General features: G+C 59.6%; 1 long non-coding RNA gene across 1 annotated transcript; it reads left to right on the plus strand.

Moving 5' to 3' along the window:
* LOC123604108 lies at positions 1-21,367 on the plus strand. Its single transcript, XR_006715223.1, has 3 exons — positions 1-287; positions 12,969-13,196; positions 20,658-21,367. It is a non-coding gene; the product is annotated as an uncharacterized LOC123604108 (long non-coding RNA).
* Positions 21,368-22,461: the final 1,094 nt, after the last annotated feature.

Here is a 22,461-nt window from a genome sequence, read left to right on the forward strand (position 1 = left end):
CCTAGCGGATCGGGGCTTTCCTGCCAGCGGAGCCGGTCCGATTCCGGGCAGAAGGCGCCGCCGGGGCTGGACGCTCCCTGCAGCCCCGGGGGAGGCGCTGGGCCCGCGGCGCTTCCGAGGGGGGCCGGGCGGGCGGACCCTTCCGCGCTCCCGGGGCGCCCGCCCGTCGCGGAGGCGCGCGTGCACGGCCGTGTGTGTCCGTGTGCGCGTCCGTGTGTGTCCCTGCGCGTGTTGGGCGTTCGGGACTCCGTGGGCCCCAGCTCGACCCGTTTCTCGGCCGATGGCAGGTAGGGAGGGGTCCCGGGGGCCTCGGCCGGGAGGTCGCCGGAGTGGAGCCCTACGAGACGGCACTTCACTCGGGGCCGCCTCCCTCGCCCCTCCCCCCACCTGCACCTATTTTCCCGTCCGGGTTCGGACGCCGGGTGCGTGGCCCCGGACAAGCCCGAGCCCCTGGCGCGCCCGAGGGGTCGGAGCCTCTCTGGAGGCTGCCGGGGTCCGAGCCCCCACTGTGCGGAGGAGGAAACTGAGGCGCCAGGACCCCGAGGGCGGGCCCCAGGTGACGGCACGCGCCCAGGCTACACCCGCGGTGGAGGCGGCCCGGCTGACGCTCCCTCCGCACACCCCCGCCCCCAGTCGGGGCGCTGCACTGGCGGTCCCCAGCAGGTCCCCCCCCCCCCCCCCGCCGGGGACCCACCGGCAGCGGCAGGGTGCGGGCGCCGGGCCGCCGCCCCGCGGGTACGAGGAGCAGCCGGCTTTCTCGAGACCTTTTTGAGGAACCACGGTCTTCTCCGTGCCTTTCGGCCGCCGCGTCCCACCCGTGCCCCGGGCGCCCCACCGCCTGCGTTCTTTCAGAGCCTCAGCCCTGAACCCTCCCGGAGCCCGCGCGTCCTTCGGCCTCCAATTCCCGGCGCCAGAGGGACCCCGCGGGCCGCACGCGGCGGTCCTGCGCTCCGAGCCCCGCGGCCCCGGGGGGTGTGCGGGCTTCTGGCCCCGGCGCCCCCGCGGTCCTGAGGATCTCCCCAGGCTGGAAGGCGACTCGGGAGGAACTCCCCGCGCGGGGTCCCCGGGGGCGAGGCTGTCCCGGGCCGGGAGGGAGGGCGCGCCGCAGCGAGCGAGTGGGCGCGGGAGAAGGGCCTGGCGGGGCCCGGGGCAGTCCGCGTGGACGGAGCCGGAACCCACGTCCGGCCTCGCGTCCTGAGCCGCCGGGGTGGCCGGGCTTACGCGAGCGCAAGGTGGGCCGGAGAGGAGACCCCGGGCACCTGGCCACCCCCGCCAGCCCTCCGAGACGGGAGGAGGGGGCCTCAGAGGGGGAGGAGGGGCTCTGGGGCAGTGTCCAGGGGCAGCGAGAGGGAGGTGTGGAGCCCCGCGGCGAGGGGACGGCGGTCTCCGGCCGGGACCCTTTGGCCGGCGACCTCTGCAGCGCTCTGTCCACCCGGAAGCGCTATGAGGGACCCCTGCGCAGACAGGTGGGCGGAGGGCCTTCTTTCGATCTCTCTGCCTTCTTTCGATCCACTTAGCCCGATTCAAGACCTTGGGCAGGGGAGGATTCAAACCTGATCGCGTCTGCGGCTTCCTCTCCCTCCCCAGTGCTCAGAGGCATCCAAGATCCCTGGGGCCACCTGCCCAAAACCCTCAGAGAAGGAGCCTCAAGATGCCTAACTAGCCGGTGGGAAGGTCCGCGGAGGCAGGGGCACCTTCCTCTGTGGACCCGCGGTCCCCCCACCCCCCACGCCTGGCCAGGGCTCCACATCCCAGAACCGCAGAGGGCATCCCGGAAGTGGAAACCCTGGCGGCAGGGCCGGGAAGAGAGGCACTACCCCGATCACACGACATTCCCACCATAAGGGTGTAACAGATGTAGGTAACCCCAAAGACGGAGACAATAGTAAAATGTAAGAAAAAGCATTAGAAACTGATGAGTTCTGAGTAGGCACTGCCTTTATTTGCAATATAGTGTGTTTAATAATAAGTTTGTGTAACTTAAATCTTAATGATGGCCCCATTTAACAATACGCTTGCAAATCCCTGAAAACAAAGCAATGAGTGGGTGCCAGCAGCTCTGCGCACCCCTGGTGGGAAACAATGGCCGATGGCGTGGTCTCCTGGGCCTGTCCTCTCCCCGGCGCAAGGCCATGACCTGGTCTAGGACCTCTGCCCAGGACCACTGGGTGGACACCGAGAGGGTCCCCCGAAGATGCTGAAAACACCAGGACAGGGACACACGGCCTGTCCGGAATTCAGGTCCACCTTGCCTCTTGAAATGGCTACCTGGGAAGTGGGCAGGCTGGGGAGCAGAGGGGTGGGGTGGGCTCAGCTGGGACCCCCATCTGGGAAGAGAAGAAGGCAGGAGTCCTCGCTAAGCCAGCCCTGGGACACAGGTCCGTGTTCCCTGGAGGACATGTGGTGGGGGGGGGGGGGCGGTTGCAGGGTGAGCTGGTGTCTCAGCCAGGATGGGAGGACACTTTGCATAGGGGCTGGCATTTTAATCATGGGGGGGACACCTCCGGCAATGCTCCCAAGTTGCTCTTTGCTTCCGTGTCTGTGTTTTCAGCAGCCCCTGTGGTGCTGGCTGGGATCTGTTTCTCGAGCGGTGCTCACCTCGTGACAGCTCATTGGGCACGTGTGGCTTGTGCACTTTTCTGTTTGTGGTTCCGCACCTCACGGGAGGTGGCACCCACGGGTTGTCCCTGGAGCAGAGGAGATGGGCTTCTGGCTGCCCCCAGGTGAGGGCCAGTGGGACCTTTGGTAGTCAGACCCTCGGAACAGAGCCAGGCCACGAGATCCCCCACCTTGCCCCGTGAGATGGCTCTGGGCTCCGAGGAGGGAGTGTGGGCCAGCTCGGTCAGCAGCAAGCCCCGTGGGGCGTCAATGGACTAGATTTCCAGACAGACTCCGCCTCCCCACTCTGGTGTGACAGGGGCAGGTCCCTGCGGCCCAGCTCTGCTGGGGGACGGGCTCTACCCACACGGTTCCTTCTCCCCTCTTCCCCACCTGCCGTAATAACCGTATCTCACAAACAAGAAGCTGTCCCTGTGCGGGGCGCCTGGGGGGCTCGGTTGGTCAAGAGTCTGGCTCTAGATTTCAGCTCAAGTCATGATCTCACAGTTCGTGGGATCGAGTCCCGTGTCGGGCTCTGTGCTGACAGCTCAGAGCCTGCCCGGAGTTCTCTCTCTCTGTCCCTCTTTCTACCCCTCCCCTGCTGGTGTGCATTCTCTCCCTCAGAATAAATAAACATTTAAAAAATTAAAAAAAAAAAAAAGAAAACTGTCCCTTTGCAAAGCCCTCTGTCCACATTCATTCAGTTGCCTGTAAGGCATGGCCAGGCTACTGTCCTCACTTGACAGATGAGGAAGTCGGGGGAGGCCCAGAGAAGCCCAGGGCCGCGCATGTCCGGTGAAGGCACTGGTGAGGGGCAAGCCCTGACCTCCACACTGCCCCCTCTCCCCCCATCCCCCCACCCCCAAGCCCCGGGGGAGCCCTGAGCACCAAGGGAAAGAGCCCTCTGATGGATGGGACCCGGTGGCAGTGAGAGGTGTGAGGAGGGACAGAGGCCCATGTTGTCCACACCCAGTGGTGGAGGGAGATCAGGCCGGGTCCATAGAACCTGGGCTCCGGGCTTCTCACCTGCCGCCCTGGGAAGAGACGCAGCCCCTGCTTCACCACAGGGGTTCCAGATTCACGTCTGTTGGGCCAATACAACCAAACTCTCAGTGGCCATGGCAGGGACTCCCCAATCATGGACAGTGGTCGTCAGTGTGGGACAGCAGGGTCCCTGCTGGCCTCCAGACTCCCTCCTCCAGCTGGCATTCCCTCTGAGCCCTTCCCTCCTCCGAGCCGCCCAGTCTGGCTGGGGACAAAGTCCTGGGTGGTCTCCCTCCCTGCCCTGCCCTGCCCTCCCCTGGAGCCCAGCACAGGGGGGTCAGTGGTGGCCAACTGGTAGGGGCCCCAGTGAATGGGAGTTTTATAAAAGGCAGAAACGTGAGCCCTCTTCGGGAAGGTTCCCCTCACTTTTCTCCGAGCAGGAGTTTCTGGTGCCAGGCAGAATCGTGGGCATGGAGTACAGTGTAAATATTCATAAAGTTTGCTCTCAGTTCAGCAAATATTTCCAGAGCATCTACTGAGGTGCAGGCCGGGTGCCGGGCTACAGGGGACCGATACGCTGTTCTGTGTCCCAGAGAGCATTCGTCTCTCAGGCGACACAGGTATAAATGCACCCCCACTGTGGCAGGTGTGTGCCGTGGGGACGAGAGGACCCCCCCCCAAGTCATGGCAGACGGGTGGGTCGGGGTTCAGCAGTCACGAGGGTCTCCTAAGGATGTGCCACCAGAGAGGGGTCTTGAGGAGTGAGTGAGGAAGGACGGGGCTAGCATAACCGGTGCTGGGGTGAAGGGGGCACCCCGTGGAGGGAGGGGACACCCTTCGTCTTTGACAGTAAAGTGCGGAGCAGAGGCCTGAGGAGGTGTGGCTGGCACATGGCAGAGGGCTTGCCAGCTCGGGCTGGGACAATGAGGTGTGACTACAGTCCTAAGTGTGAGAGATCCTACCTGGGGACACCTCCGTGGGGGGCAGATTGTGGGGGAGCAGGGCCTGCCGAAGAGGCTGGCTCAGAGGCTGCTGCTGGAAGTGACAGGGAGGGGACGGCAATCATGGCAGGAGAGGCAGGAGTGGGGAGAGAAAGATCGATTCGAGAACATTTCCAGAGATTAAGTTGTCAGGACTTGGTGGTGACCTGGGTCGAGGAGCAGGCCTGACTCCCCACCCTTCTCTTGTGGCACGGGTGGGGGTGGGGGGGAGGGTTGGTGGCCCTGGGGACAGGAAGGTCCTGAGGGAGGGAGACACCGCCCATGCACACTGGGACACATCTCCGCCAGCCAGGAGGAGATTGAGGTGATGAGGTCCAGGCACTTGTCCCAGAACCCAGCCCTTAGTGGGCTCTTCAGTGTGTCCGGGAGGGGCCTGGCACCCTCGGGATGGCTGGCGGGATGGCGGGATGGTGGAGAGATGGCCCAGGGAGGGGGTGGGAAACAGGAGAGGATGGGGAGCGCCCCCCGCTCCAATATTCAAGGGACCATTCTGTAGGATTTCTGAACTCCGGGTGCTGGGCTCTCAGCAACGCATGTGGCAATGTCCAGCGTCATCGTGCCCCCTGCCCCCCCTTCTGTGCCCTCTGGAAGCCAGTAAGTGTGAAGGCCGGGTCTGGGCCAGGCCCGGAGCCCCCACCCCGCCCACACCCGTGTGCGTGAACTCGGTTCCCTCCCCCAAGCCGGCAGCATCTGGCCGGGCCGCCAGCCCGACGTGTCCTTGCCCGTCAAGCTCGCCATCTGCCCACCGTCAGGAGAGGGCACAGGAAACATAAAACGAGGGGAGGCGTAAAGGTGTTGCGGAATACAAATGGTGTGTACCAGCAAGGGATTACAGTTATTGCAAAGCCTGTGCCTGGAAGCCATCACTCACGCTGGGTGGGGAGAGCGTGGGCTCCTTCCCACAGGGCAGGCGCTTCCCGCTCTGGGGACCGGCTGCCGCGGCCGAGGCCGGGGGTGGTGGGGGGCTGGGCAGAGGCCGCAGGCTGCCAGGGGCCTGGGGCTCCCGCCACCGGGCTGATGCCGAGGGCCCCTTGGGGCTGGCGGTGGCCCGAGGACTCGCCACGAATGAGCCCGTACGGCGTCTGCGTGGGACCAGGCATCTGCACGCACCTTCCTGCACGCGATCCTGGAGGGAGTCTCACAGCGCACAGTAGGCCGGATTCTTGCTCCTTCCTTTTTCTTACCTATGTTATCTTTTGTGTTGTTTTATTTTACTTTGTTTTTCTCTTATTTTATTTTACAGTTTGTTTCTTTTGAGAGACAGAGGAAGCGAGCAGGGGAGGGGCAGAGAGAGAGGGAGGGAGAGAGAGAATCCCCAGCAGGCTCCCCGCTGTCAGCATGGAGCCCGACGTGGGGCTCGAACTCAGAACTGTGAGATCATGACCTGAGCTGAAATCAAGAGTTAGAGGCTTAACCCACTGAGCCCGGATGCCGTTTTACCCATTTTAGTGCCTTGGCCGAAGCGGCACACCTAATTCCAGTGATGCGAGACCTGGCCCTTCTGAGTTGCCATTCACTCACTCATTCATTCATTCACTCACTCATTCATTCATTCACTCACTCATTCATTCATTCACTCACTCATTCATTCACTCATTCAGGGGACATCTTTCCAGTACCTACTATGTGTCACAAGGACCTCGCCCAGATGGGGGAGACCCGAGAGCTTTCCAGCTACCTTTCTTTTAAGTTGATGGCTGCGATTTTCTGGGCTTTAAGTTTCAATTTCAGGCACTTTTCTTAAAACATTGGCATCCGCTACCGGGAGCTATATCGAGATCGCTCTAGGCTGCTGTCTGGCTGGGTCTGAAGCGAGAACATTACATGACCTGTGGCTTAGCAGGGCAGGATTTCGGCTCCCTGGGCCCGTCCCCGACCCTGAGCTCTGCGTCCCCTCATGCCCCTGCCTCAGCGTCATCGTTTACCACCATTTACCCAGCACCCGGAGTGAGACAGTGAGACGTAAGGATGTCATCAGATGGAGGCGTTTGGGGGGGGGAGGCACCCCGCAGAGGCCTGGCACACTGCCAGCACAGATCAATGGTGGCGGTTGTTGTTATCATGGTGACGTTGCTGAGCTCCCGGCAGGGGCAGGACCGGCAGGACGGAGCCAGTCCAGGAAGGGTCCCTGAGCCAGGAGGGGAGCCCAGGTGATATGCGGGGAGCAGGGAGCTCTCTCTCCTTTGGGGCTACACATCCCCCCTCTTTCTTGTGCAATGCTGAGTCAGTGCCTACAGCTGTCAGATCCTGTGGGGTGTGTGGTCCCCCCTACCCTCCTGGGGATGTCATGGGGACACAGGGGGCCTCCTGGGAGAGGGGTCTCAAGTGAGTGTTCCTCACACGCCCATTTTGTGTGTGTGTGTGTGTGTGTGTGTGTGTGTGCTCACGCGCCCGCACTTGTGTGGGAGGGAGGAGTAATCTTAAACTGTGCAGGTGTCTGGGAAGAAAACAAAGGAATAAAGGAATGAAGCTGTCCTAGTGGGATGATGTCTTAGGGTCAAAAGCCCTCTTTCTGGGAAGATTTTCATTTCCTGTTCCATTTCCTGCTCAGCACAGGGGGACAGGGCTGCTCTGGGGAACAGGGCTGAAGCAGGAAAACAGGAAGCTGCTCAGAGCCAGGCCTTCCATCGTGCCAGGCTCAGTCAGGACCAGCCCGATCGGCTGGCGGTCCCTCAGCCCGGGTCGCCACACAGGCACGGCTTAGGCCGAGCTCTGAGAGGCCCGAGGAGCTGGCCACTCTGGCTGACTGACTTCCAGCAAAGTGGGACTTGCCTAGGCAAAGAGGTGTTCTCAGTGAGGAAGGCAGCGTGTGTGCAAAGGCCCCGAGGCAGCTCTGGCAGAGAGTGGGATGAACAGACAGGCAGATGTGGACGTCCACAGGGCCTTCGTGGTAAGTCACACTAAAGGTTTAGATTACACCGCGGTTGTGGGGAGCCACGTCAGGGTTTGGAGCATGTGACTATTTTAGAAAGATTCTGCCGGCCATTCAGTGAAGAATAGATCAGGCTCTGGCACCGGTGGAGGCAGGGAGATCAGTTAGGTGATTGTCCTGGCTGGGGTGATGGCGGTGGAGGTGGAGAACACCCCCAAATTATGCTTTGTGTGGAATCAGTGTCCGTTCCGTGTGAATTACGAGACCGATCATATTTAGCTCCTGGCCTCCGCGGCTGCTCTGGGTGATTTGTCATGAACCCACCAGCCCCGAATCCCTCCACAGGCCTCTAGCCCCCCTTCCTCTGTCTCTTTATTCCTTAGGTGGGTCTGGGGACATTCCCAGCAGTCGTGTTTTGTGGCATTTCCCAGCCGCGGCCAGCTCTCTTGGAGGCACCTCCCACTGGACGAATGTGGAGGAGACCTGCCTGTTTGTGGCACACGGGAAGGAGCCCAGATGCCGCCCAGATGCCGCGGACGTGCTCCGCAGAGGCCGGCCAGGTGCAGGCTGTGCGAGACCCCCCGTGCACCCTCTGGAGTCTTCAAACCTTACACAAGTCAACCTCTGGGGTCTCTGTTATTTCATCTATGAAAGAGGGATTTTCCTGCCTCTCGAGAAAGTACGTCAAGAGGTGAAGCATGGGCCGGTGGTGGGCCCAGAGGTGGGACTGGCATGGAGGGGGTGGGGGCATGGAGGAGGGCAGCTCTGTGTTCTCACACTGCCCCGGGGCTCAGCTCCTGTGGGTCCCGGCCATTCCTCACCCCCCCACTAGTGTGCTCCCACGTCGGGTGACCCCGGGCACTCAGGGGTGGCTTCTGGGTGGCGTCTTGCAGGCCCAGCTCTCTCATGCGTGGAGGATGCCAGCGACATGCCCTTCAGGCCCTGGGCGGGCTGTGGGGTGCCCTGCAGAAGAGGACCCACATCTGGGCCAGAGCCAGGAGCGGCTGGGAGAGTAAGGCAGCAGGACAGAGACCTGGCCGCCAGGAAGCTCACCTTCTCATGGCCAGACTCAGGCCGCCTCACACCCTCAACCCCGGCCAGACAGGCCCCACTCAGGGGCGGCCGTCATCCCCAGCTGGGGAGCATCATCTCGGATCCCCCCCTCCCCCGCTGGAGGTGCCCAACTCTGCTCCTGCCCCTTTAAGTGAGGGGATGCCTCCGAGCAGAGCCCTGCTTCGGAGAAATTTGCTGCATTTTGCCGCAGTATCTTGCTCCTAGGTCCAAGTGCTCCCCGGCGGTCTCCTCCCTCCCTCCCTCCCTCCCTCCCTCTCCCCACCCCCTCCCCTCCGCGGTCTCTCACACACGCTCCCTCTCCCTACTCTGTCGCGTTATCTCGGCTCACACTAGTATTTGGGTCTGTGAAGTCACCGCTTCCTTCCCGTGAATGCCATTTATAGCTGGCAATAATGAAAAGCGCCCGTTTTACACTCACTGGGCCCAGCAGCACTACAGAGACACGGATCCCTTTGTTGCGAATAATTAATTCGGTTCCATATTGCATAACATCCTAAAGAGCTTTCCGGGGCAAACTCCCGCCGGCCGGACACTGTGATGTCATCAATATTGCATTGCACCAGGCCCTACTGTTATGCGGTTTCATGAAAAATTTAATTGTGGTTTCAATCTGCAGTGTTCCCTTGAAAAGGATGGCGGAGGCTGCAAAGGGTGGGGGGCTGAGCGGGCCAGGGGGAGGGGGAAACCCCGCGCCGCGCCTCGGGGGAGGGAGGGGGCCTTGGGCGGCGGGAGCGGGAGGCCCTCTCCGATTGGCTGCCTGCCCCCCCCCGCCGGGGCGTCCGCTCCGGATTCGCGAGGGAGCGACGACGGGCCATTCATAGAAAATGTTCCTCCGGAGCTCGCGTGGAGACGGCGGCTCCGGCGAGCCCAAGCCCTGGAGGAGGGCCCGGGTGCTGTGGGGGACGCCTGCACGGGAGACCCCATGCCCTGTACCCCTGCCGGTCAAGGTCAGCGCTGCCACCAGGCTCTGCACCCTGGCGGTGTGGCCTCCTGCAAGTTACTGGCCGTCTCTGAGCTCAGTCCCAGCCATGGTTCCCAGCCGGTGCCACCGTCACCCCCACGTGGCCGCGGGGCAGCTGTCCACGAGACCCCCTCTGGGAATTGCTGGTGCCCCCCCCACCCCCCTCCCCGGTCTTATTTCTCCATCCGGACTTCCTCCAGGGCCGAAGTTCACAGACCCCCCCCAGAGACTTCTTCTCCAGTGAGGGTTGGGGGAGGGGGGGCCTTTTGCTCCTCCTTCCGGGGGAGGGGGAGGGGCTGTCTGGCGGAGCGGCGGATCTGGCGCGGGAGGGGGCCACACGGAAGGGGCGGAGGAGACGCTTGGGCTAGGTGACTTCCTAGCGCCGCCTGGGGCGCCTGGGGCGGGTTGTGCCCCCTCGCGTCCCCGCGGCCCGGTGATTGCGGACGGCCGGGATTTGTGCGTCCCCGGCTATCTTCTGACATTGTTCCAGAGTGATTAAGTTAAGCCTCCTGGGGCCGGCTGGAGAGAGAGGACAAATTGCTTTGTGAAATTGATTTGCTGCCTTAGCATTTACAGCTCGCCAGGGGTGACGCCAGTGTCAGGGGCCCTTCCTCCGTGCGTGGTGCCCTCCCCTCCCCGCCCACACGGGTCACGGCCGCGTGTCCACGACAGAACATCAGCACACATGTCCTTGTCCACTCGTGGTGGACACACAGCGAGTCCTCGGTGCCCCGGGCAGGGCGGAGGGCCCCCCAGAGCCCAGCCTGCAGGGCGACTAACCCCAAATACCCCTGGAGGGGCTGTCCCCTCCCCCCCCAGGAGCTGTGGGCACCGCAGAGGCCAGAGCAGGGGTCTCAAGATCTGGGTTCGCAGGCTCCCAAGGGAGAGGGGCAGAGCCAGCCAGCCGGGCCCAGGGTCTCCTGCCCCTGGGGCACCTTCCTCCATTCCTGGGGAAGCAGGTGGGGGCCATGACACCCCAGGACTCACACGGCTGGAAAGCTGGGGCCATTCAGGGGAGCAGGGCGCGTTGGGGCAAGGGGGTCTGTCTGGACAGAAAAGTGTTCCTGTGTGTCACCACCTGGGACAGAAAAAGGACAGGCAGTTCTTGCCTGCCAGGCCAGAGGTGCGTTTCAGAAAGCATGGGCCGAAATGGAGACAGCCCGACCTGGCAGAAAGCCAGACAACAGGCGGGAGAGCACTGCGCAGGTGCTCCCTGAGCTCGAGCGTGGGGCGCCTGCTGAACACGACTGGACCGCGCCAAGATCGGGGAGCCTGGCGGTGAGAGGGTAACGCCAGCGTCATGCTGGGCTGGAACCCGCTCCTCTCTCAGACCGTGTGACCTCAGACAGGTGACCTCACCCCTCTGGGCTGCATCCAGGGTTACGCTGGATAAGTCCCGTAAAGCTCTTAGAAGGCTGCTGGCCTGTGGAAGAACTCGGTGAGTGCCGATTATGATTACGTGGCTGTCTTTCCCTCCCTCAAGGTGTTCAGGTACCAGGGAAGGAGAGGGGCGCCCGGGGGGCTCGGTCGGTTGAGCATCCGACCTCGGCTCAGGTCATGATCTCACAGCTCGTGGGTTCGAGCCCCGCGTCGGGCTCTGTGCTGACAGCTCGGAGCCTGGAACCTGCTTCGGATTCTGTGTCTCCCTCTCTCTGCCCCTCCCCTGCTCATGCTCTGTCTGTCTGTCTGTCTCTCTCTCTCTCTCTCTCTGTCAAAAATAAATAAACATTAAAAAAGAAAAATAGTACCAGGGGCGGACCCAGAGTTGGGGCTCTTTAGTCCCACGCCAGGGAGAAGGAAGGAAAGTAACACCGCAGGCTGGACCCTTGCACACCACCCCCTCTTTACTTTACATTTAATTACTTTCTTAATTTGTGGTAAATCACACATAAAATTCACCGTAACCGTTTTCAGTATGCAGTTTGGTGATCAGCACCGTCCACTTCTAGACGAACCGAAATTCTGTCTCACTTAACACCACCCCTCCTCCCCCCTCCTCCAGCCCCTGGGGCCCCCCTGTCTCCGGTCTGTCTCTGTGAATGTGACTCCTCCAGGGGCCTCAGGTGAATGTCGTCCCGCACGACTGATCCTTTTGTGCCCGGCTGACTTCACTGAGCGTCACGTCCTCAAGATGCATCCGTGTGGTAGCAGGTGTCAGGATTTTGTCCCTTTTCAAGACTGAGTAATATTCCATCGCACGGAGAGACGCCATTTTGTTTATCCACTCACCTGGCAACGGACGCCTGGGTTGTTCCCATCTTTAGGCGATTGTGGGTCCTGCTGTTGTGAATGTGGGTGTGTACAAAGCTCTTCGAGACCCTGCTCTCACTTTTTTGGGGGGGGGTGCGTATATACCCAGAAGTGGGATTGCTGGATTATGTGATCCTGTCTGTTTTTGTTTGTTAGTTTACAACTGCAGAGAGTGAGGCTACCCAGAGGAGCCCCCGAGTCCGCCCTGGGACCCCAGCCCCCCACCCCCGCTCCAGTCCCTGTGCACCTGTTCCCTGGCCACTGGAAGGCCCTTTGTGAAGGGGACACCAAACAAGCATCGTTGCTCACGTCATGGGAAGGGGGCTCTGGGCCAGAACGACAGTGGCCACTCACCGACAGCCGGGACTGAGCGTGGCCACGTCCCCGGTACTGGGAACACAGTTGCCAATGGCCAGACGAAGTCTCCCAAGTAGAGACTAGCAGCAGATTCCACAAAGCAGTAAGGTAGCCGTAGGGAGCACAGGGCTGCAGCTCTGGGTCGCCAGAGGTAGGAGATGGGTGTCCCCTGTCCTCAGCGGCCACCTCAGCTCCGGCTGGACCTCGGGAGTCCCTGTCCCTGGCAGGGGAGGCCTGCGTTGTTCTCCTGGGCTCAGATGAGGAGGTCCAGCAGAGGGCCTTCTGTGGCAATGCCCTCTGTCCCCAGCTCCTGCTCATCCCCCTGGAAGGGGGGGAGCGGAACTGCCTTGGTGGAGATGTGGGCTCTGCTGTCCTCTCACTCGGCACCGGCCGAGCCCGAGTCCCTGGGACAGCAGCCCCCTCCCAAATCAGAGAGAGTGCCATGTCAAGGGCAGGATAGCTGGTGCAGACTCTGGGGCGTTCCTGAACGTAGCAGGAATGAGAGCATGGAGTGGACGAGACGGGGCTGGGTCAGATCCGAGACCCCAGATCCGGAGGGGCTCATCCTGCCCTAGAGCCAGGCCCGCCCCCAGGGGCCGGGACACCTGCCCAAAGGCCCTGCAATTTCCCTGTAGTAACCGAAAGGCGCCCTCACTTCCCGGGGAACCCAGATGCAGACATCTGTATTATTAGCGTATTGGCACGTGGTTGCAAGTACTCCCCCCTCCGTGTAGCCTCGCACTCTGTCCCCTGCGGTTGGGGGCCTCCTGCGGTCAATGAATCGGGTTGGAATGAAGAGTGTCACTTGGGCCGGGGCACTGCTGACCCTCTGGCTCATTCTCTCTCTCTCTCTCTCTTCCCCGTGGCCCAGCAACAGGGTCCCTGACCGGCTCCTGCCGACCTGGGGCACGACGTCTGGCAAGGGAACAAGAAAGGAAACCCATCGTCCCAGCCCCTGGTACCTCACGGCTATTTGCAGCCTATTGGAGCACTGCCTGGAGCACCGCCCGGGGATGCCCCCCCCCCACCCCCTGCGGAGGGCCAGCCTGCCTTCCTGGGTCCTGCCCTCTGGCTCTCTGGCTTCTGTTTCTTCTTTGAGGTAACCAGCACCCTTTCAATAACTCCCTTTGCTGCTTGACTTGACCCCTGTTGGCCTTCCCTGGGCACAGGGCAACCTTGCCTGGCGGAAGAAGCTGTGCCAGCCGTCGCCAGCCCACACTGCACTGGGGTGTGGGCCAGGCAGCCGGGAGGGGTGGGGGGCTGGGTTGCAAAGGCAGACGAGGGCCATGGGAGAAGGGGTGATGTGCTTGTACGGTTGTAAGAATGATGGGGTTTTGGGGTGATGGTGGGATGGTCCAGAGCCAATGGCCAGGAAAGAATTCTTGAAGACATCTTTGGTGCAAAAGGTGATTTTATTAAAGCATGGAGACAGGACCCGTGGGCAGAAAGAGCTGCACTGGGCTTGTGATGGGTGACGGGTTATATCCCCTCAGGTTGGGAGGGAGGCAGGGACAGCGTAAGTCTCTAAGGAATGTTAGGGGGCGCCTGGGTGGCGCAGTCGGTTAAGCGTCCGACTTCAGCCAGGTCACGATCTCGCGGTCCGTGAGTTCGAGCCCCGTGTCGGGCTCTGGGCTGATGGCTCAGAGCCTGGAGCCTGCTTCCGATTCTGTGTCTCCCTCTCTCTCTGCCCCTCCCCCGTTCATGCTCTGTCTCTCTCTGTCCCAAAAATAAATAAACGTTGAAAAAAAAAAAAAGCTTTAAGGAATGTTAGAAGCAAGGTTTCTAGGACCTCGAGGGGCTAGCTGTTGCTAGGAAAACTCAATTTTTTTACCATTTAGTAAAACCTCCATCATGAGACCCTTCAGATGTGTATGGGGGTGGGGGCGGGTGGTGCATAAGCTTGGAGTGGGATTGCCAGCATACATCTTGGGGCCGTTGAGATAAAGGAAGTTGACTTACAGGGTCCTCGAGGTTGGGATAATGTTAAGCCAAGATTCCCTTTTGCCCCCAGCAGAGTGTCACCATCGAGGCAGCCGCGCTCCTAGAGGGCGGCTACTCTGCTCGTTTCAAGGACTGCAGGCAATAAGGGAATTTAGTTTCTCATTTGCCTTAGTTTCCCACATCACCATGGCGAGCAATTAGACCCCTTTCCTTTGTTGTCTGGCAGCTGGGAGTGTCCGAGGAACGTCACACAGACCCCACCTGGGGGGGGGGGGGACAGGTGCTGTTAGCCTGTACTCTGCCCGCAACTTGCCCCACGCTCCCCGTCAGGAAGAGATGCGTGTGCGTGTGAACGTGCACTCGGGCATGCGTGTTGGAACATTAAAGGAACGTTCCCACCTCTAGAGGCCACGTCGCTAATCCCCCGAGCCCGGGTCCCAATACCAGCTGGGCGTCCCTGCTCAAATTAATCTGAAGGCCGGTGAGCACGTCTGAAACTTAGTGACGACAGCACTCACAGGGGTGCGGGGAGATGGCAGGAGAGGAGGTGAAAAAAGCACTTGGCATGGTATCTGGACATAATAGATTCTCAATTCGCCGTCCATCCGGCCAACCCCGCTGTCTGCTCAGCCCTCGCCCCACCTGCCCGCTTCCGCCCCTCGCCTCCGTGGGGGGCTCGCCCACTCTGCCCGCACCGCCCCGGGCCCCGCTGTTTGTCCACAGAGCTGAGCCCCAGCCGTGGGCTGGGCTCTCCCGTCTGCGGCATCTAGAATTCCTGTGGTTGGGATCCCAACTCCTCTTTGTTGTTTTTAAAGTGTTTTGCTGCTGGGAAGCCTCAAGCCTCTCCGCAGAGGGACATAAATAAGGGTAATAACGTGGCCACTAGGAAGTCGCCCAGGGTGTGTCCGCCCTGGAGCACCCCCGCAGGCTGCAAGCAAGCCCCTGCGGGGGAGCGCAGGGGGAGGAGGGACGAACGTCTCTCACTTGCCGTTTCTGGGTCAGTTACCTCTTATTCTCTGAGCTGCCAGCAGAGTGGGGGGTGGGTACAGGCTATGTGCCGCTGGCCAGGGCGGCACGGGCGGGTGTGGGGCAGGCTGTCCTCCCGGAACGGAGCGCAGGAACTAACCATGGTGACACAGGCCAGAGGGGGACACCTCCACTGCCCTCCCCCGGCCACATGTGGAGAGTGCAGGTGGGGACGTACAGATTAGAACCCAGAGCTGGGGTGGGGAGGCAGTGAACCCTGGTGGTCATGGGCCCGGGCTTTGGAGCCAGGTCAACCTTGGTGCAAGCCCCGGCCCCACATGGTGCAATGTCTGTGCCCTTGGGCGGGTCCCACCTGCCCCCTGAGCCTTGGTCTTTTGCGTGTAGAGTCAAGACGGTGATGGCCTCCACTCCCGGGAGCTGGGCCCCAGTGTCACCTTTGTGATGCTCAGCCAGGTCCTGGCCTGGATTGTCCCAGGCAGGCGGTCTGGGGTGAGCGAGGCCTGGCTGCCTGTGGGGTTTCCCCATCCCCCACCCAACGCAGACTAGATGCCAGATACCAGGTTCACCCGGGCAGTTGTTGGGGGGTTGACTTTATCTCAGATCAAAGGTGAGGGGCGCCTGGGTGGCTCAGTTGGTTAAGCGTCTGACTCTTGATTTCGGCTCAGGTCGTGATCTCGTGGGTGTGGGTTCAAGCCCCACGGCGGGATTCTCTTGGCATTCTCTCTCTCTCCCTCTCTCTCTCTGGCCCTCCTTCACTCGTGTGCTTGCTGTCTCTCCCTCTCTCGAAAATAATAAATAAATAAACTTAAAAAAAACCAAGGTGGGACTGAACACTGGCTGGTGGCCAAGCCCCACTGGAGGGAGCCCTGCAGGGTGGGGGTGCTGGCTTCATTCGGGGGCGTTTGCTCGGGGGCCTGGAATCCAACTGGACTAATTAGACCTGGCAGGCTTGAGCCTGGGAAGCCTCGGAGGACCCCAGGCTGCTTAACTTCTCAATTTTCATCTCTGACAGTTGAGGGTTTTCACCGCCCACCAACCCTGGGCCTCTGTCTTCTTTCCTTTAAAATTTGTGACAGCGTTTTTTCCCTTTTTTGCCTTTTATACTTAGTAACACTTTTTTTTAAACCCCAAAATATCCATGCCCGTGAGAAACAATTCAGACTCTACAGATATTTACCAAATGTGACCACGTGGCCCAAAGACACAGTGGCGCCCCTTGTGTGTTTAGGGAGCTTCTGAGCTGGCACATGGGGAGGGCAGGGGCGAGGTGGGGCTGGAAGTCTCTCCCCACAAAGCTAAAAGGGGCCAGAAGGTGGCTTCGGAGGAAAGGGGAAGCCACTGGGACACAGGAGGAAGGGGATGACGTCACGTAGGGGCCTGAGGGCCGCACCAGGACGCTGGGGATGGGGGGTGGGGGTGGGGGTGGGGGGCCTGGAGGCTGGTCTCCCGTGTGAGAGCCAGGCCAGGCTGAGCTGGGTGACGTCCCTACGTCTGTGGCTTCCCGAGGGCGAGCAGGACGCAGGGGCAGGGCGCAGAGGGTGGGGGCAGGGGCAGCCAAGTAGGTCCCCAGAACAGGCAAGTGTCTCTGCCGCCTCACCCCTGCAGGGAAGCGGAAAGGCGGCACCCTCCTTCCCTTCCTCGCCCACCTGCTCTCCACGGAAGAGCCGGCGTCCCAGGGTTAGCGCACCAGAGTGGGATGCGGGCCCGGAGCGGCTCCGACCCGGTGACCTTCCCCGCGGCCCTGACGCTCCCTTGACAGCATGCGTTGTAATTGGGTTTTGCACAGAGCCTCTGGCACTGGCCTGGTTGTCCTGCCCCGCCTTCCTCTGCCCTGAGTGTCCATCCCTGATGTTCTCTGAACCCCAGGCATCGAGCCTCCTTCTCTCTCAATCTCATTCTCCGCCCTGATTCTACCCGACAAGGTCAGGCTGGCACCGGGGTCTGGCATGGTGCATGCTTCTCAAGGGTGCTCCGTGTGGGCCGTTTCCCGGCCCCCACCCCTTGAATAAGAAGGGGAGCCCCGGGTCTGCACCCTGGAGAGTAACAGGCCACGGCTGCCGTCCCAGAGGCGTCGGAGGCTGCTGGGCGATGCCCCCCTGTTAGGGACCTGCTCTCTGATGCGTCCGTGATGTGTGTGAAGAGGAACGGAAGGGGTTCTGGGAACGGACTCCTCGTCTGCAAATGGCAGCAGTAACGCACGTGGGCGGACCGTCCGTGGAGGCTGGGGGACATCACGTGTCTAGCACAGGGCCCGACACAAATGGCACCAGCCTCCCCCGCCCCCCCCCCCCCCCCCGCCTCCCTCATTGCTTCCCTATCTACTGGACGGAGGGGCTGGATGTCCCAGTGAGAACACCCTGCCCCCAGGGACCGTGTGCCCCCTCTTGGTTACTGTAGGGGACCTGCTGCTCTGTGCTGGCGTGGGGCCAGCACCTGGCGGGAGCGTCTGCTATGAATAGCACCTTCCCTGGAGGGCCGCGATATTTCGCCCCCCATTTATGGATGTGGACATCGAGGCTGAGAATGGTTAAGGGATTGGGCCCAGGTCCCAGAGCTGGTCCTGCCGGACTTGGGACTCGAGCTTGGTCTTCTGACGCCCACACTCCTGTTTGTCATCGCTGCTCGGTGTGTGTGATGGCCTCCTTCCTCCCCCAAGGCGACCAGATGTTCAGCAGCTTTGTACCCAGGGACTTGGGGAGCAGAGGGCATGGGAACATTGTCCCTCAGTGGGGCACTGCCCCGGGCCTTCGCCAGCCCAGTGGGTGGCCGAGCGTGTTCTTGTTTGGGTCCTGACTGGTTGAAGCTTGTTTGTCAAGACCTTGTCAGCATGGGGCTGCGGGGAGGAGGGCACCTGTCTCTGGCCTGGATGTTTACTCCGGGCTCTGCAAGCCCAAGGGGGCCGCGTTTGCTGCTTCCTACGCGGCTCAGGGTCATCTCCCTGTAGGAGGGAGCCACAAAAGGATTGGCCGGGGGCGCAGGCGTCTTTGTGTTTAAAACGAGGCCAAAGCTGTCGCCAACTCACGCAGACAGACGCAGAGGTTTGACTGAAATCAGGCAGGTGACATCAGCTGCCCGAGCCCCCTGCTGCCTCCCCCAGTCCCCACGTCTGACTTCAGGTTCGCCTCTGCTCTGTCTCACGCAGCCCCTGCAAACTGATAAGCAAGAAGTCTGCCCTCCGAGGCTGCATGAATAATAGAACTGAAATCATCCCTGGTTAAAAATAGATATTCTTCTTAATAAATATTTTACATACTGTCTTTAGGATATACAGATCCCCCGACTGAAGACTTGAAACAATCCCTGTTATCGAACCCAAAGAATATAGGAGAGGCTCAGCCCCGGTTCTGCCGGTACGTTCCTGGGGCCACAGCTCCCGCCTCGGATCTCACTCGGTGACGTCCGATGAAAACATCCCACACACGGGTGACACAGAGCTGCCTCCAGGAGCTGCCTGGGAATTTGTGGGCATGTTAGTCACCTATGAATTTTATGGAGGCAAGTCAGTTATAACGTGTCCCTTGGTTAGTGAGTTCAGAAAAGCCTCGGAGTTCAGAAAAGGCAAAAGTAGGTTCTCGTGTTCCTGCTGTGCAGGACTCCCCCCAGGACTAGACACCGGGGTGTCTGGGGGAAGTCGTGGGGAGCGAGAGAACATTCTGGGTGGGGAGGCAGAAATGGTTGGGTTTTAAAGCACTGGCCCATTTCAGAAAACTTTGCAAATGCGGTACAACCTTGAAGGTCTGCATTAATTAGGACACGGCATGATCTAGATACAGCAAATGAATCTGAATAAGCTACAGGAATGATCCCAACCTTGACCACCTGCCCCTCATATGAGTTTCCCCCAAAGACGGGGCGGGCGAGAGATGCTGGGGTCCGCCCAGCACATAGACCGTTCCAAAGTGAGCCACATGATGCAGACCCCAAGAGAATGGGTGGCGTGTCCTTATTTGACAGGGCAGGACTCTGGATATGGGAAGGCACAGTGTGCTGAGACCGGCGCAGGTGAGCCAGGGGCCCCCATCTCTGTGTGGAGCACCTCCACAGGCCATCTGATTTCCCTGGACGGAGCACAGGGGCCCTTCCCTTGAGGCCCACTGTCTGGAGGAAAGGGCACGCTCTCTCTCGTGCCCTCCATACCTTGAGGACATTTTGGTTTAGCACCCAGCACCCTGCATGGCATGGAGGGTTCCAGGTCTGTCTCACTTCAGAGAGTGAGTTCCTTAAGCACCTGACTTAAAGTTTGGCACATGTTGTTGCATGGATGGGTGGGTGGATGATGAATGGATGGATGGATGATGGATGGATGGGTGGATGAATGGTTGGGTGAATGGATGGGTGGGTAGATGAGTGGATGAATAGATGGCTGGGTGGATGGATGGATGGATGGATGGATGAATAGGTGGGTGGGTGTATAACTGGGTGGGTGGATGGATGGATGATGAATGGATAGATGGATGGATGGATGGATGGTTGATGGGTGGATGGATGGATGATGAATGGATAGATGGATGGATGGATGGATGGTTGATGGATGGATGGATGGATGGTTGGATGGATAGTTGGGTGGATGGGTAGGTGAATGGGTGGGTGGGTGGATGGGTGGATAGAAAATTGGGTGGGTGAATGGATGGATGGGTGGGTGGGTGAAAAAAGGAACATTATATCAGATTCCAAAACAAATTGATAACAGAATAAAAATGGGAGCCCAGTCACCTATGTTTTTGCAGGGCTGGTCATATAGGTGGTAATGCGCTTTGATTCTCCTCCTCTATCTGTTGCTTCCCACTTCCTGACTGGTAAGGCAGGGCTTGGTGAAGCAGGAGGAGGGAGTGGGATGGGTCCAGACCTTGGGAGCATGGAAAGTGAAAGATCGGGGCGCCTGGGTGGCTCAGTAGTTTAACACCGACTCTTGATTTTGGCTCGGGTCATGCGTGACCTCACAGTTCTATGAGTTTGAGCCCCACATCGGACTCTGCCGTGCTGGTGGTGTGGAGCCTGCTTGGGATTCTCTCTCTCCCTCTCTCTCTCTGCTCCTCCCCTGCTCGCTCGCTCTCTCTCTTTCTCAAAATAAATAAATAAACTTAAAAAAAAAAAAAAAGAAGGAGAAAGATAAAGGACCAGACGCTGGCTCTCTCCTGTGTGGCCCTCCCGGGGAACCTGGGCGCATGGGCTGCATGCTGCTGTCAGGAAGCCAGTGGCACTTTAGGACGCTTTGATGTTTCCCGGTGTTCTTTGAGCAAAACTGGTGCTTGAATGTCAGGCAATCAGAACTCAGCACCCACTCAGGCTCCCAAGAGGCTAAGTATTGTGGGAAACGCAAAGGGAGTTAGCAAATTAAAAATGAAGAAACCCTATTGTTTCCATAGAAGGGGTATTCAAGATGACTTTGTGCCGCTATACCCGCCACTCGTTTCTCGTTTTGTATTTTGGAAGGTGGAGGGGAAGAAACTCGCAAAATGTTTTCCTTTCTCTGTGATTGCATATACTCCTAAAATATTAAACTATTGCTGAATAATTGATTAAAACTAACCTCAGTGGGAGCCAATCACCCATTTGGCAGGATCTCCTTAAACTTTTAGGGGCTTTTAGCTTCCTCTGGCCGCCTAACCTTTTTCTTGTCTCATTCATTCAGGGCTCAGCAGACACTGTGCCTCTTGAGGAGCTAGGCTATCACGATGCCTCTGTCGAGTGGAGGGATGGCCGGCCGGGCTGCGTTCGGGAAGAGAAAGGTCCTGGGACACTGTCGGACAAGGAAGCAAAGGGAGGGGGAAGGTCTGCCAATAATCGTGCCTCGGTTTCGAAGTCACAGAATGGGCGTCAGAGATAACAGCGATGTGACCTTCAGAGCCACTTGAGTTGCCTGAGACTTGGGTTTTTCCCCAGAATGACAATGACGTGTGCCTCCGGTTTCACACGGGGACACAAAAATCATCGGGCAAAGTGCTTTTGGAACGTGGGCTCAGGCGTCAGACTGCCCGGCTTCCACCTTCCTCAGGAGGCTGAACGCGTAACCTTGGACGAGTTCATCATTCTCTCTAGGCCTCAGTTTCCCCACCTATAAAATGGAGACGGTCCTGGAAATCCCGGGCTGAGCAGATTAGGTAGGACAGTCTCAGCATCAGCCAGGGCGGGGAAGGCCTCCTCCACGGTCACTCTGCTCAGTAAGAACTCAGGGAGATTCTGATTGGACTTCTCTGTGGGAAGAGTAGTTACGGGAAACGCAAAGTCCCCCAGAATGAGCACAGTCCTTTAAAAAAATTTTTTTTAATATTTTATTTATTTTTGAGAGAGCATGAGCTGGGGGAGGACAGAGAGAGAGGGGGACAGAAGATCTGATGTGGGCTCTGCGCTGACAGCCAGCCCCATGCGGGGCTCGAACTCGCAAACTACGAATTCGTGACCCGAGTGGAAGTTGGACGCTCAGCCAACTGAACCACCCAGACACCCCCAAACTGGGTACAGTCTTTAATGTTTACTTGTTTTTGAAAGAGAGAGAGAGAGAGAGAGACAGAGTGTGAGTGGGGAGGGGCAGAGGGAGGCAGACACAGAATCGGAAACAGGCTCCAGGCTCTGAGCCGTCAGCACAGAGCCCGACGCGGGGCTCGAACTCACGGACCGTGAGATCGTGACCTGAGCCGAAGTCGGATGCTCAACCGACTGAGCCACCCAGGCGCCCCAAACTGAGCACAGTCTTGAAGAGGGATGTGCACGCCCGTGTTTATAGCAACAGGACTCACAATCGCCAAAGGTGGGAGCAACGGAGTCCGCTGGTGGATGAAGGGGTAAACAAACTGTGGTCCGTCCGCACAGTGGAATATTACTCAGCCTTAAAACGGAGGGAAATCCGGACACCCGCCATAAAGTAAATAAATCTTGAAGACACGATGCTCAGGAGTAAGCCCATCACAAAAAGACAAATGAGCCCCCAGGATACTCAAATTCTCAGAGACAGAAGTATGGGGCCTTGGGGGAGGGGGCGGACTTAGTTTCCTGGGGACCCAGTTTCAGTTTGGGACAATGACAACGTTCAGGAGACGGTGGCGGCTGCACGGCAGTATGAAAGTGTTAGTGACACTGAACTCCACACTTACGTGGAGTCTTACATGACGTGGTTACGATGATACCTTTTATGTCGTGTGTATTCTACCACAATAAACAATGATAATTAAGAGCCGAGCTAAGCTCTCCGTCACGAGTGTGTCACTTAGTTGGGACCAGACCTCGTTTGCTCTCTGTGGATGACGCACAGCTGTCCTTCCTGGCTGTGCGTGGATGGGGCCCCTCCAGAGAGCTCACAGGGACGGGGATGGGGTGAGGGAGGAGGGGTGGGGCAGGGTAGGGATGGGAGGGTGGGGCCTCCCCTCTGCTGCCTCCCACAAGAGAAGGGCCAAGGGCACAGGAGTGGAGACCCGTGCTGGGAGTGGAGTTGAATCCAG

This window comes from Leopardus geoffroyi, chromosome E1, assembly GCF_018350155.1.
Source record: "Leopardus geoffroyi isolate Oge1 chromosome E1, O.geoffroyi_Oge1_pat1.0, whole genome shotgun sequence".
Lineage (NCBI taxonomy): Eukaryota > Metazoa > Chordata > Mammalia > Carnivora > Felidae > Leopardus > Leopardus geoffroyi.